Here is a 12262-nt window from a genome sequence, read left to right on the forward strand (position 1 = left end):
CTGCCCTTTATAGTTAAAGCAACAGTGCCGCCACATACCAGGTGATGTACAAGAACCAAGTGACTGAATGGGTAAAGGATCAGCCATATGGCCTATCCAGTATACATTAGTGTGATCACATAGGCTTACACTGCTTTCCAAGTGTAAAGTTCTCCCTGGGATCTATCATCCCTATGACACCAGTTCCGTCAGTTGTCACAGACTTCAGCTATAAGTCATCAACATTAAAAGACTGAATTCACTGTGGTAATAACTTTCATTATGGCTGATGTATAACCGTCTAATTCAGTCATAAGTTTCACTATAACTGCCTTAACATAAAAAAAAATGACTATACGTTTGGAGAATAGTTAAGAATTCTTTATATTCTTCAGAAAATACCTAATAACAACAATATAATAATAATATAGTGCCGATAGATCCGCAGAGCTTACCCCTCAGTACAAAGGTGTTATAGGGCTGGGTAGATGATATCTAAAGCCGACAGCCTTTAGATAGCTGACAGCTGTTCCTTTTCACCATGTATATACAGGTCCACAAGTAGTTGGACAGTATGTATAATAGGGTTATGAACGGGGGAGATTTATCAAACATGGTGTAAAGTGAAACTGGCTCAGTTGCCCCTAGCAACCAATCAGATTCCACCTTTCATTTTCCAAAGAGTTTGTGGGGAATGAAAAGTGGAATCTGATTGGTTGCTAGGGGCAACTGAGCCAGTTTCACTTTACACCATGTTGGATAAATCTCCCCCTTCATAACCCTACTACACATATTGTCCACCAACCTGTCAGAAGAGTTTAAAGCCCCTATTCCACGGGCCGACTGAGAGGAGCAAACGTCCCCGTTCGCTGCCGCCGCTATCACATACGGGGGCAGCAAGTGGGTGAGTGCGGGAGGGGCCAAGGGAAGCTGCAGGGGGGCTGCCCGGGTGATCGCTAGATCGTCCGGGCAGCCCATAGAGGATAGTGCCGCCGCTCCTATTCCAACATGTTTGAAAGACAAACGACTGCATTGATCAGCCGACATGAACGATGTCCGCATATTGTTGCCTTCTATTCCACGGGCCGATTATCGACCGTAACCGGCAAAATCGGCCGAATACGGCCGATAATCGTTCCGTGGAATAGGGCCTTAATTATTGTTGCTGTCAGGGACTAATCTGTAGTTAACCCTATAGTGCCTGAGTATATAGGAGGTGATATAAGAGACAGACTAGGACAGGGGTAGGAAACCTTGGCTCTCCAGTTGTTGCAAAACTATAACTCCCATCATGCATGGACAGCCAAAGCTTTAGCTTTGGCTTTCCAGGCATGATGGGAGTTGTAGTTTTGCAACAGCTGGAGAGCCAAGGTGCCCTACCCCTGGACTAGTAAAGGAGCGGGTCTTCAGCTTTATTGTTCCTTTGTCCAACTCCTGGAGTGTCATTACGTGAGTACCCTGCTTGCTGTAATAGCCTGCTTTCTCCAGACTAATAATTTAAGTTACTTTTTATGCTGTTGGGGAAAGAGGGGTATTTTTGAGGAGGCATTCCTCACATGGAAATTCAGGCTAAAGACGAAAGTGTTCCAGGATGCACCAACTTTATCAAACAGCCTGAGCCATTTTAATAAATTTAGCCCATTCCTATATTGTCTAATTGGAGTTTACACTGTCTAAGAATAACACAGTTTTAGAACTATCTACATATTTTTTCATCTCCATGACTGATAAATGGAACCCACTTCTTCCATAGAGAGAGAGAGGCTGCGGGTACTCCCCTTCCTTCTTAGTTTTCCAACATCAAAACAACATTACATTAGTCAAGGGGTTAGGGAGAGGGGGTAGGGGTGGGAGAAATGACTGGGAGGGGGGTTGGGAAAGGGCGGGCATGGGGTCATGGTGAACATTGGCAAGGAATAGAGTATTCCTTCAAGTTGCAAGTTAACAATGTTTAAACAGTGCTTAGAGAGAGACATTGTCTAGTCCTTGTGTAGCATAATCAGTACTGAAGGTACCTGCACACTATGGAATTTCTGTGGAGACTTCAAGCAGATTCCACCGGACTGCCTGTGTTCCGCCTGTTCCATAGACTCAATGATATTTTGACAAGTCAATTTTTTTGGTGGATGACGGAATTCGCCGGCAAATATCATTGAGTTTATTGAACGGGCGGAACTTCCAGCAGGGGCAGCCCAGCGGAATCCGCTTGACGTCTCCATGGAAATTCCGTACCCTAAACTAGAATGTCTTAAATTTCTGGAGAGACTTTGTTTTGGAGGTTCCCCTGCCTCACCTGGGGAGGCAAATTTAGACAGATGTAAAACAGTCATAACTGTAATAAATGAAATCTTTGCAGTGTGGTCATACCTTCTGCCATATTTTATATTGATGTATTTGCACTACACAGTTTTGGGGAACTGAGAAGTAGAGATGAGCAAACCTCGGGCATGCTTGGGTTCATCCGAAGCTGAACATTCTGTGTTTGATTACCAGTGTCTGAAGAAGTTGGAAGTAGCCCTAAGGCTGCCTGGAAAACATGGATACAGCCTATGGCCTATGACTGTATCCATATTTTACAGGACTCCCTAGGGCTGCATCCAACTTCTTCAGCCACCGGTAATCGGTAAGTGTGCTTGAGATTCGCCCATCTTTCTTTAGAAGTAAAGTGGAGATTAGACATTTTCTGTGCAGAAATCGACTTGCATTGTGGATCTTTATATGGTGTGGCAGTTTCTGACATAAATTGCATATTGCTTGCAGACTCTCTCTCTATAGAGTACAATACTGCTATCTAAATCAGCACAGGCCAGCAGTTTAAACCTGCAAGAAACCAATAGAATTACAAATGGCGCTAACCTAGTCTCTATTATACTATGTTCAATCCATTGAACGTAAATGGGCACTGTCACTAAAAATAATTTTTGATATATTTGATATTTTTGATATATTGATATCAGCAGGTCTTACTGCTGAGACCTGCTCCCATCAAAATATATTGCCGGGGAGAGAGAACAGCAGAACGATCCTCTCCTCGGCTGACCGCTCATTCTGTCAATATTTTCTCATAGACTTACATTGAGAATATTGATGGACTGCATAGCTAGCCGGGGAGTCCATCACGCTGCTGTGATCGCTCCCTGGCTATAGCTCCTGATCTCAGTGACTCTCAGCAGGGAGATCCACTATGATAAATAGCTTTTGACTAGAGATGAGTGAACCTGGAGCATGCTCGAGTCCATCCGAACCTGAGCTTTCTGCATTTGATTAGCGGTGGCTGCTGAAGTTGGATAAAGCCCTAAGGCTATGTGGAAAACATGGATATAGTCATTGGCTGTATCCATGTTTTCCAGACAACCTTAGAGCTTTATCCAAGTTCAGCAGCCCCAGCTAATCAAATGCCGAACGTTCGGGTTTGGATGGACTCGAACCCGAACCCGGTTCCCTCATCTCTACTTTTGACATGTCAAAAGTTATTTTTAGCCACAGGTATGGATCTCATGTGGATATGCATATGATTATGCTTGTTAATCTACATATACCACATATGTCATGTAGGTTAAAATGTAAATATATCCTAACAGAGAGCTTGCTGGAAGGGAAATGGGAGCTGCTTCTAGAAGGTAAGAAAGATGTCACTTTGCACTGAAAAGAAAACGTAGTTTCTTTTGTACCGACTTAGGAAAATAAAAAAATTCTAACAATATTAACTCTCTAAATGAAGAATACGAACAGGGCCTGCATCATCTCTATGGATCCAGAAGACGTTGAACAACCACAGTAATGAATGTTCTTGCACTGATGTAGCTTGGCCTTCAGGACACACAATATGTTGTTCTAGCAATAAGGTGGCGTCAGACGCTGCACCTCAGGGCCAGAGGACACTGGGAGGGGACGGGTTGTGTTGTCTAGTTCTAAGCTTTGAGCACAACTGTAAGATACCAAATATGTACAGAGTTGGCATGTGACCATGGAGCACTGCCCTACATAGTAGTGCTAATCATAGATTTCACTAAGGAATGGACTGTGATCTGTCAGCATTAAGGGCACTAAAAGAGTCCTCACTCCTCAGCTAACAGCGCTTGATAAATTGCCTATTTCTGTGCCCTTTGTCTTTTGCAGTCTATTTAAAATACACATCCGGGTAAAATTCTGTTACATTCACTATACCAGTGAGGTATGTATATGGAATTTCCATATTCACTGCTGCAGATTTATAAATGGTGTAAAAAAATAGTGTAAATTAGAAGAGTCAGGCAGACATTTATCACAATAGAAATAGATTTATATTTTTTTTTCCAAAACAAATTGGTTCAAAACATTGAATAGGTTTTCAGGGCCTATACAGTCCTTAGTAAAAGCCATTAATAGTAAATCGGAAATCCCACTGCCAGTACTCCCACTAGTCGGCTATCTAAAGAGAAGAGCACAGTGGCCTCTTTATTGTTTACAAGAGACAGCTGTTCTGTATGTTACGTAGTGTTTATAATGCGTCTAATGTTTTCAAGTCCTTGTCAGTCTTTAACAAAGCCTACTTGGTCTTCATTGATTAAAAAAGACATCAGAGGGGGTCGGTGAAAGGCCAGAAGCTTAGCATAAATTTTCAGGTTTGTATTAAAGTTAATGTACCAAGTGATTTTTTTTTTCTCTACCTTGATCCAAGATCCTGAGGGTGCAGTCAATTTTTTCAAAACGCCGCCCGGTTTGATCCTAATGGAGGCATGTCACCAAGGGGAGGCGATATCATTACCCTTGGGGACGCCAGACCTGCCTCCAGTGATAAAGTGGGCCAGTGCACAAGAAAGAAGTGCCAAGTGCAGGAACAGGGATCTCCGTACTGGTGTCGACAAGGTAGTGAAAAAAAAAAAAAGAAAAGGAAATGGTACATTCACTTTAAAGGGGTTATCCAGCGCTACAAAAACATGGCTACTTATCCCCTCTCTTGTCTCCAGTTCAGGTGTGGTTTGCAATTAAGATCCATTTACTTCAATAGAACTGAGTTCCAAACCCCACCCAAGCTGGAGAAAAGAGAGAGGGAAAAGTGGCCATGTTTCTGTAGCGCTGGATAACCCCTTTAAGGAGTGATATAAGCCTGAAGTTTTGTGGGTCCTCTTGACTTTTGCCTGGCCTTGGAAGTGTTACAATTAAAGCTTTTTGGTTCCCAAGGTTAAGGTTTCCTGAAAGTTAGCGAGGAGGGGGTGAGAATATGATTTGTAATACAGGTTGGTTAGCCCATCTGGGCCAGGGGACTTTCCCTGAGAGTTTTAATGATTGTGTGTATCTCAGACTCCGTGATTGAAGTATTTAGTGACCCCAATTAAGAGTCTGACAATTTAGGGAGGTGGAATGATGTAAGAAATTTTTTTTTATATATCCTTTTCAGAAGGTTCTGGAAGTAGGAAGCAGAACATAAATTGTACAATGAAGCATAATAATCTCTAAATTTAATTGCTATGTCATGAAGGTCTGTTAGTCTGCTTGTGCCAGTTTTTTAGCATATAGGGAGTTTTCAATTTAAAGCGAATGTACCATCAGGTAATCACTTAAATTTTTTTACATGAATAGACCGTTGTTGGCGGTCTTTCTTTCAAACCACAGCGTGGTTTCTGGGCACAGTGGCGGTCTATTCCTGGGAACCGGCCTGGCCTGAAGCACTGGAGGTGGGCCCGTGCTCCAGGCTGGGGCCATGCTGTGGAATAGACTGGTGCCATGCTAGTGATCAGCGGGGGTCTCAGCACCCAGACTCTTTTATTTAAGTGATAGTTACACTGTAAGTTTAAACACAAGGCACAATTTTATTACTCTTAGTCTTTTTTTTGTTTTACTATTAATATAAAGTCCAGGTAAATGTATGTCAGTGTCAGTATGTCGGGTTCTGAACCAAATCCTTTTCAAACGTGAAATAAAAAAAACTTTATTTTCTTTGTAAAAGTAATATGTGCAGACTTTACATTAGGAGAACCTGAGACAGTGCAAGAATAAACCAACCAAAACCACCAGAGGCAAAAGCGTTAAATGTTGAAACAAAAGAGGCAGGAAAAAAACACTTTTTTTTTTTTTTTTTTTTTTACAGTTGAAGGCAAGGACACGGGCGGCTGACTCACTAACTGAACTATTGGACTAAATCAAAAACAAACATTCTAGGTAGGTCAAGTGATCAGGTGACATGTCTCTGAAATCTTTGTTGCTTGCCAACTTGCACGTACAGTAGTATTGCATAAAAAGCCCAGAGGATTTCAAAGACACTGTCAGAAGTGATTTCTATTCGACAAATGCATAAAAACAAAAAAAAAACTTACACAAAAATAATCTAATTATAGCACTCCTACCCCAGATGACAGGAGCACAGCTAAATCACCAGGTCACCAGCCTCTTAGGGTCCGATTACAGGGGGCGACTATCTGCCTATTGACAAATATCACTCGACGTAATAAAGACAATAGGGAGCCAATCAGCAGCTGATTGTTGTCTTTCAGCATATAAAAAAATCATCGGTCGCAGACCATGCATCGCTCCATTTAATAGGAGCTGCGCGGTCAGCGACTGATTAAAGTATAAAGAAAATAATAGAGATGAATACTTACCTGTCCACGCTCCCCACTGTCTTCCTGCCTGTTCCCCGCAGCCGCTGTTGAAGCTTCCACACCCTTCTCTGAACTGAATGTCTGCTTAGCCAATCACTGGCCCTGGCATTGTGCTGTCTTGGTCAGTGATTGGCTGAGCAGCCTGTCAATTTAGAAGCTCCACCACCAGGGCCTTCTCACTCCGCTCGGCCTCAAGGACTCTTCAAGGGCTCTTTCCTGGTTTTCCTCTTACCTCTCTGACCGCTCCTTTAGCGTATAATTTGCTGGATCTACCCCATCTTCCCTTCCCCTTACAGTTGGGGTTCCTCAGGGATCAGTCCTGGGATCTCTTCTTTTCTCACTTTGGAGGAATCATTAGTAGGTTTGGTTTTAAGCACCATTTTTATGCTGATGATACCCAGCTCTATACCTCCTCCCGTAATATAACCCTCATACTCCTACAAAACACCAGTAACTGTCTGTCTGCTGTCTCTCTAACATTATGTCCTCCCTATTCCTAAAACTTAGTCTTGCTAAAACTGAACTTCTTGTATTTTCCTGCTCTGCTATCACCCTCCACCTGACGTTTCCATATCGGTCTGTGGTGCAACCATAATCCATAGAGAGCAAACTTGCCCTATTACACAAAACGATTATTGGCCATACCTGGCTTATAATCGTTTGGTGTAATAGCTTATGCTGAAAGACAACGATCAGCAGACATGCACAGTGTCGGCTAATTGTTGTCTTTCAGCATGTTGAATAAAAATGACAACGATAGCGACTGTCTGCTGGCTGTTGCCCTATGTAAGAGGAGCGGCAGCAGCAGACTGCCGCTATCTTCTCTGGGCCATCCGAAGAATCCATAGATTTCCCCCTCCACAGCACTCCTCCCCACTCGCTGTTGGTGCATGTAATAGCACCTACAGTAAGCCCGGAACAAGGAACAAGGAACAAGCATGTACTGACCTGACAGGTCGGCAATTGCTTGCTCCTTAATATCAGGCCGTGTAATAGGACTCTGATCTGTCTTTTACTTCCCATATTTCTCCCACTAAAGTTAAAGGGGTACTCCAGGCTATGTGTATTTTCAGTATATAGTCGAGGAGGGGGTGGATATAGAGGCCGCTGGTCACTTACCTCCCCAATTCCAGCGCCAGATCCCGGATCTCGCTGCCCCGTTCTCCCGTCCTTCAGCCGCTTCCTGGTCAGAGCTGCTGCTTGAGACGTGATGTCTAAAGGCAGCTCAGCCATTCAGCGGAGCGGAGTCCCACCTCGGCCACTAAATCGCTGAGCCACCTTGAGATGTCAGGCTGCTATTACACTCAGTGGCAGCGAGCAGGTGAGTACAGGGGGGCCACAGGGAGCTGCGGAGGGCTGCCCGGGTGATCGCTAGATCGTCAGGGCAGACCATAGAGGATAGTGCTATCACAGTCGTTTGTCTTGTTAAAAGACAAATCAGCCGACATCGTTCATGTCAAAGGATCGTTGCCTTCTATTACTAGGGGCGATTATCGGCCGATAATTGTTCCGTGTAATAGGGCCTTTATTTTCAGGGGATGTTTTATTTTTCCACGAACAAAAATTCACACTTGAACAAAAAAAAAAATGAACATTTATTATATACTGTACAGTAGTTGTCATTCCAAACCAGAATAACCCACCACCTCATTTCCCCCTACAGCCCCCCCCCCCTGCAAGAGTCTTAAGGCCCTATTACAGGGAACGATCGTCCTGGGGAATAGGGGGCAACGATCAGCCGACATTGTTCATTTTGGCTGATCGTTGCGTCACATGTTTTCCAAACATGTTGAAAAACAAGCGACTGTGATAGCAGCGATCTGCGGGGAACGAGAAGCAAACGAGAGCTGACAGCACTCAATTGCTCCTTTGCATCGCCCCGTGCAATAGGGGCTTTACTTTCGGGGATGCCTTATTTTAAGCTATCCTGGAAATCCTCCACTATGCCTTATTTTCAGAGGATGTCTTATTTTCAGCAAAACAGGGTATATTTAATGAAATTTGAAGTGCAGGTCTGCAGCAGAGATAAGGCAGATAGTTGGTCACGTAGACAGGTTGCTGTCATTTAAAACTTGCCCAACTAGTTAGGTAGGGTTACTGCTTAACTATGTAGTGTCCTCCTGCTTCTATAGTATTCTGACAGCTCAAGCCATGCAACTTATTAAAACTTAGTATGAGGGTATGGATCCTTGGTAATCAGAAAGAAATAGGCGCATCTAGAAAAAGTTGCATCTAAAAAATATTCACCCGTCGAATACTGGTTCAGAAATAGAACTTAGACCAAAAATGGGTGAAAAGCCAATTATTTACCAAAAAATAGGCGCACGGTAGGTTAGCAATTGTTATTATGATTGTTTGTATACCCTATACGCCTTTGGATCACAGCGAGCAAATGAATGATGTGTACATACACCAAACAATTTACAATGATTTTATGGTCACCTTAAAAGATGCGATCAACGACACACCAATGACTTCTCGTAAGTCGTTTGATTGCTGCCTGGATACACACGGAAAGATTATCGCTTAAATGCGAAAGATTTAAGAATTTTTGGTGCAATAATTGTCCCGTTTAATAGGGCCCTTTAGGCTGATAGTTCTTTATAATTATATAATGATCAGGTGCCGTAACACACGAGAAAAGGAAATCCCAGGAGAGAGGTTATCCCCTTACATCATAATGTCTTTCTAAAGACATACAGGACTTAGTCTAGTAAAAGCATTATCAATATCTTGCATCACCCCTGTAATTTGACATTGAGTTCATGTTAGTGAAATTTCCCACTGTGTTTTTTCCATCTGTCAGAAGTATCTGTTGGAAAACGGGATGTTGACATATATTGTATCAGACAATCGCAGACTGTCCCAAACCGAGGCTCAAAACGAGATAACCAATGAACTAAATTACCAAGACTGTGGTATGAAACCCAATAAAATGAGTGTATAGGGCTCAGATACAGCACATTGTAGCTTGCACTCCATTGAATGCATTGAACTCTCTATGCACACTGCTAAGATGTACTAAACAATGTTATAAGTTTAATGTTTTAGGGAGCTCCCAACATCTTCACGTCCCGCTCAGCCGATCAGTGCGCTGCAGTGGGGCAGCCAGGTGAAGTATACACTCCGGCTCCGGATGCATCCAGCTGCGAGTTTGTTGGCCCATGTGTACAGGGCAGGGATCCACAGCTAGAAATCCGCTGTGGATCCGTTCTGTGTGAACGCACCCTTAGGGTATAAACCCACACACCGTATACATAGCGTATTAACTGCTGCGAAACGCAGCAAATACGCAGCAGATTAGATCTAAATAACTGAACACAGCATCAAGTCTTCACCATCAAATCTGCTGCGTATTTGTTGCGTATCTGCTGCGTATACGGTGTGTGGGTTTGTACCCTTAAAATGTTTGTGTGTCCAGTTGTGCAGTAAAGCTTTTCCCTCTGGGGTTGTGGACCACCAGGATTGCTAGCATCACTGTCCCTGTTTCTGTAATGGTGGTAGAAGCAATGCTTCTTTTTGCCATTTTCACCTTATTGTTCCTTCATGGGTTGAAAGCCGGTTGCCCTGGTAGCCCTGTGGCTATATAATGGTGAATGTTTTTCCTTAGGGTAACATTGCATTAGTAGTAGCAAGGCCTTGGTAGCAATAAAGAATAATACTTAAAGCAACTCTGACCCCCCCCCCCCCCACCACCACCACCACCAAACCGCTTGTCTCTTCAAATAGCTACTCTTAATCCAAGATCTGTCCTGGGGTCGATTCAGCAGGTGATGCAGTTATTGTCCTAAAAACAACTTTTAAACTTGCAGCGCTGTGCCAAATTGGTGTGGCCTAGAGTACCCATGCCCTATGCCTGCACCACTCCTCTGTCCCTCCTCCCCACCCTCCTCATCATTAGGAGCTATGATCGGTCCAGGTCTGAGGATTGTGAGAACGAGTCGAGAGAGGATCAGCTGCAGCGCATCCACTCCCTGCTCTGTGGCAAGGGATATCAGTTGGGCTCCATAGACTTACATAGGCAATCAGTCGGAGCCTGACTGATCACATGACACAAAGAAGGGAGAGGATCATGCTTAGCGCGATCTTCTCACAGCTCATTCGCCTGATCGAATGTCTTTTAACACTCAGACCAGGACCAATTAAAACTTTTGATAAGTCTCTATGACAGGGATAGGAAGAGTCCAACAGCTTCCAAATAGAATAATCTTCAAGCTTTTATTGATCGACCAAGCATAAAATACAACGTTTCGACTCACATTGAGTCTTTGTCAAATATTTGAAAAGGCTAAGTCACAGACAGATGGTTCTCCGAAAATGAATGCTCGACATTTGACTCCCGCTGGCTGCAGGAGTTGGATGCAGCCTTAGGAAGTCCTAGAAAACATGAAAAGCATCTACTTTTGTCTTCTCTCAAATACAACTTTTTGGGGCTGAAAAAAAAAACATCACCAAAAACTGCCAGCAGATTTTTCTGCTTTTCACATTTTTTCCTGGAGTTTCCTCATTTTAGTGTAAATTGCTATAGACATTTTTTTCTTCATCGTGTCATTTGATTCATTTCATGTGATTCCAGGACTTTTTTTTTTATAAATTGTAATTTTTTATGAAAGTTTTCACAAATATATAACAAACATATCTGTGGCATTAACATATGCCAACTATGAGACTAAATAGAGAAAGACAGGTAACAGAAATATGATCGTGTCTCAAACATATCAAAGTATGTAAATAGCGATTATTACAACTCATCGAAACAAGGTCTATGGCAATTGAGTATGAGTGTAGATGAAGAAGAGGAGGTATGGGTAGGCTGAGTATGCCGAGCAAACATTTGCCACAATCGACAAAAGACAAACAAACATGGAGAGAGGAGGGGAGGAAGGGAGGGAATGCGGGAAGCACAGTATAGTCTTATATTAACAGGAGTAACTGGAGCGAATACAATGTGCGTCCCAAGGTGCCCATATGATTCCAGGATTTCTATTAAAGAACTGAAGTAAAAACACCAATAGGCATATAGACATGACAGAGACTGTAAAGGACGTCAACGTTTCTGTAGAAAACAGAACACAGGTCCTGCCGCAATAAAAAAAAAAACTGCAAACACACTGAAAAACGTCAAAAACTGACCAGATAGAAACAGCATAGCAAAAACATTCTGTGGTTATTGTGTTTAATTTCTCCCTATTAACTCTTTTTTGAGCTAAAGAAAATTAGTGGGCACCAAATATGACATTTTTAGTGGTGTTTTTTTTCACAAAGTCCAACCTTTCTAGGATCACTACGCACACACTAGTGTGTAGGTACTTCATGTACTAGTCTATGAAACTTCTGTCAGGTACTGTATTTTCCTCACAAGCAAATACTTTGGGGGGAAAAATACCTCTGTAAGGATATATGTATACATACCATTTTTGCAGGTTTCACACAATAGCAAATAATTGCTGTTTTTTTTTTTTTTTAAACAGCAGCCATTGCTTTGAAATAACGAACGTTATTTGCTGTTAAATGACGGACAGCCAGTGTGTCAACAGTGTGTGAACATAGCTTTTTTGTGTTTTTTTTAATCCACTTCTGGTTTTGGTTGCAAAATATAGACCATGAATGAGAACATAACCTTATACAGCTTGTGATGCAGCATTCCCACTCCGAAATGGTTAAAAACTCAAAAAAGGAAAATTTTTAAAGACCAATAATTT

The sequence above is a fragment of the Dendropsophus ebraccatus genome, chromosome 5, assembly GCF_027789765.1.
Source record: "Dendropsophus ebraccatus isolate aDenEbr1 chromosome 5, aDenEbr1.pat, whole genome shotgun sequence".
Lineage (NCBI taxonomy): Eukaryota > Metazoa > Chordata > Amphibia > Anura > Hylidae > Dendropsophus > Dendropsophus ebraccatus.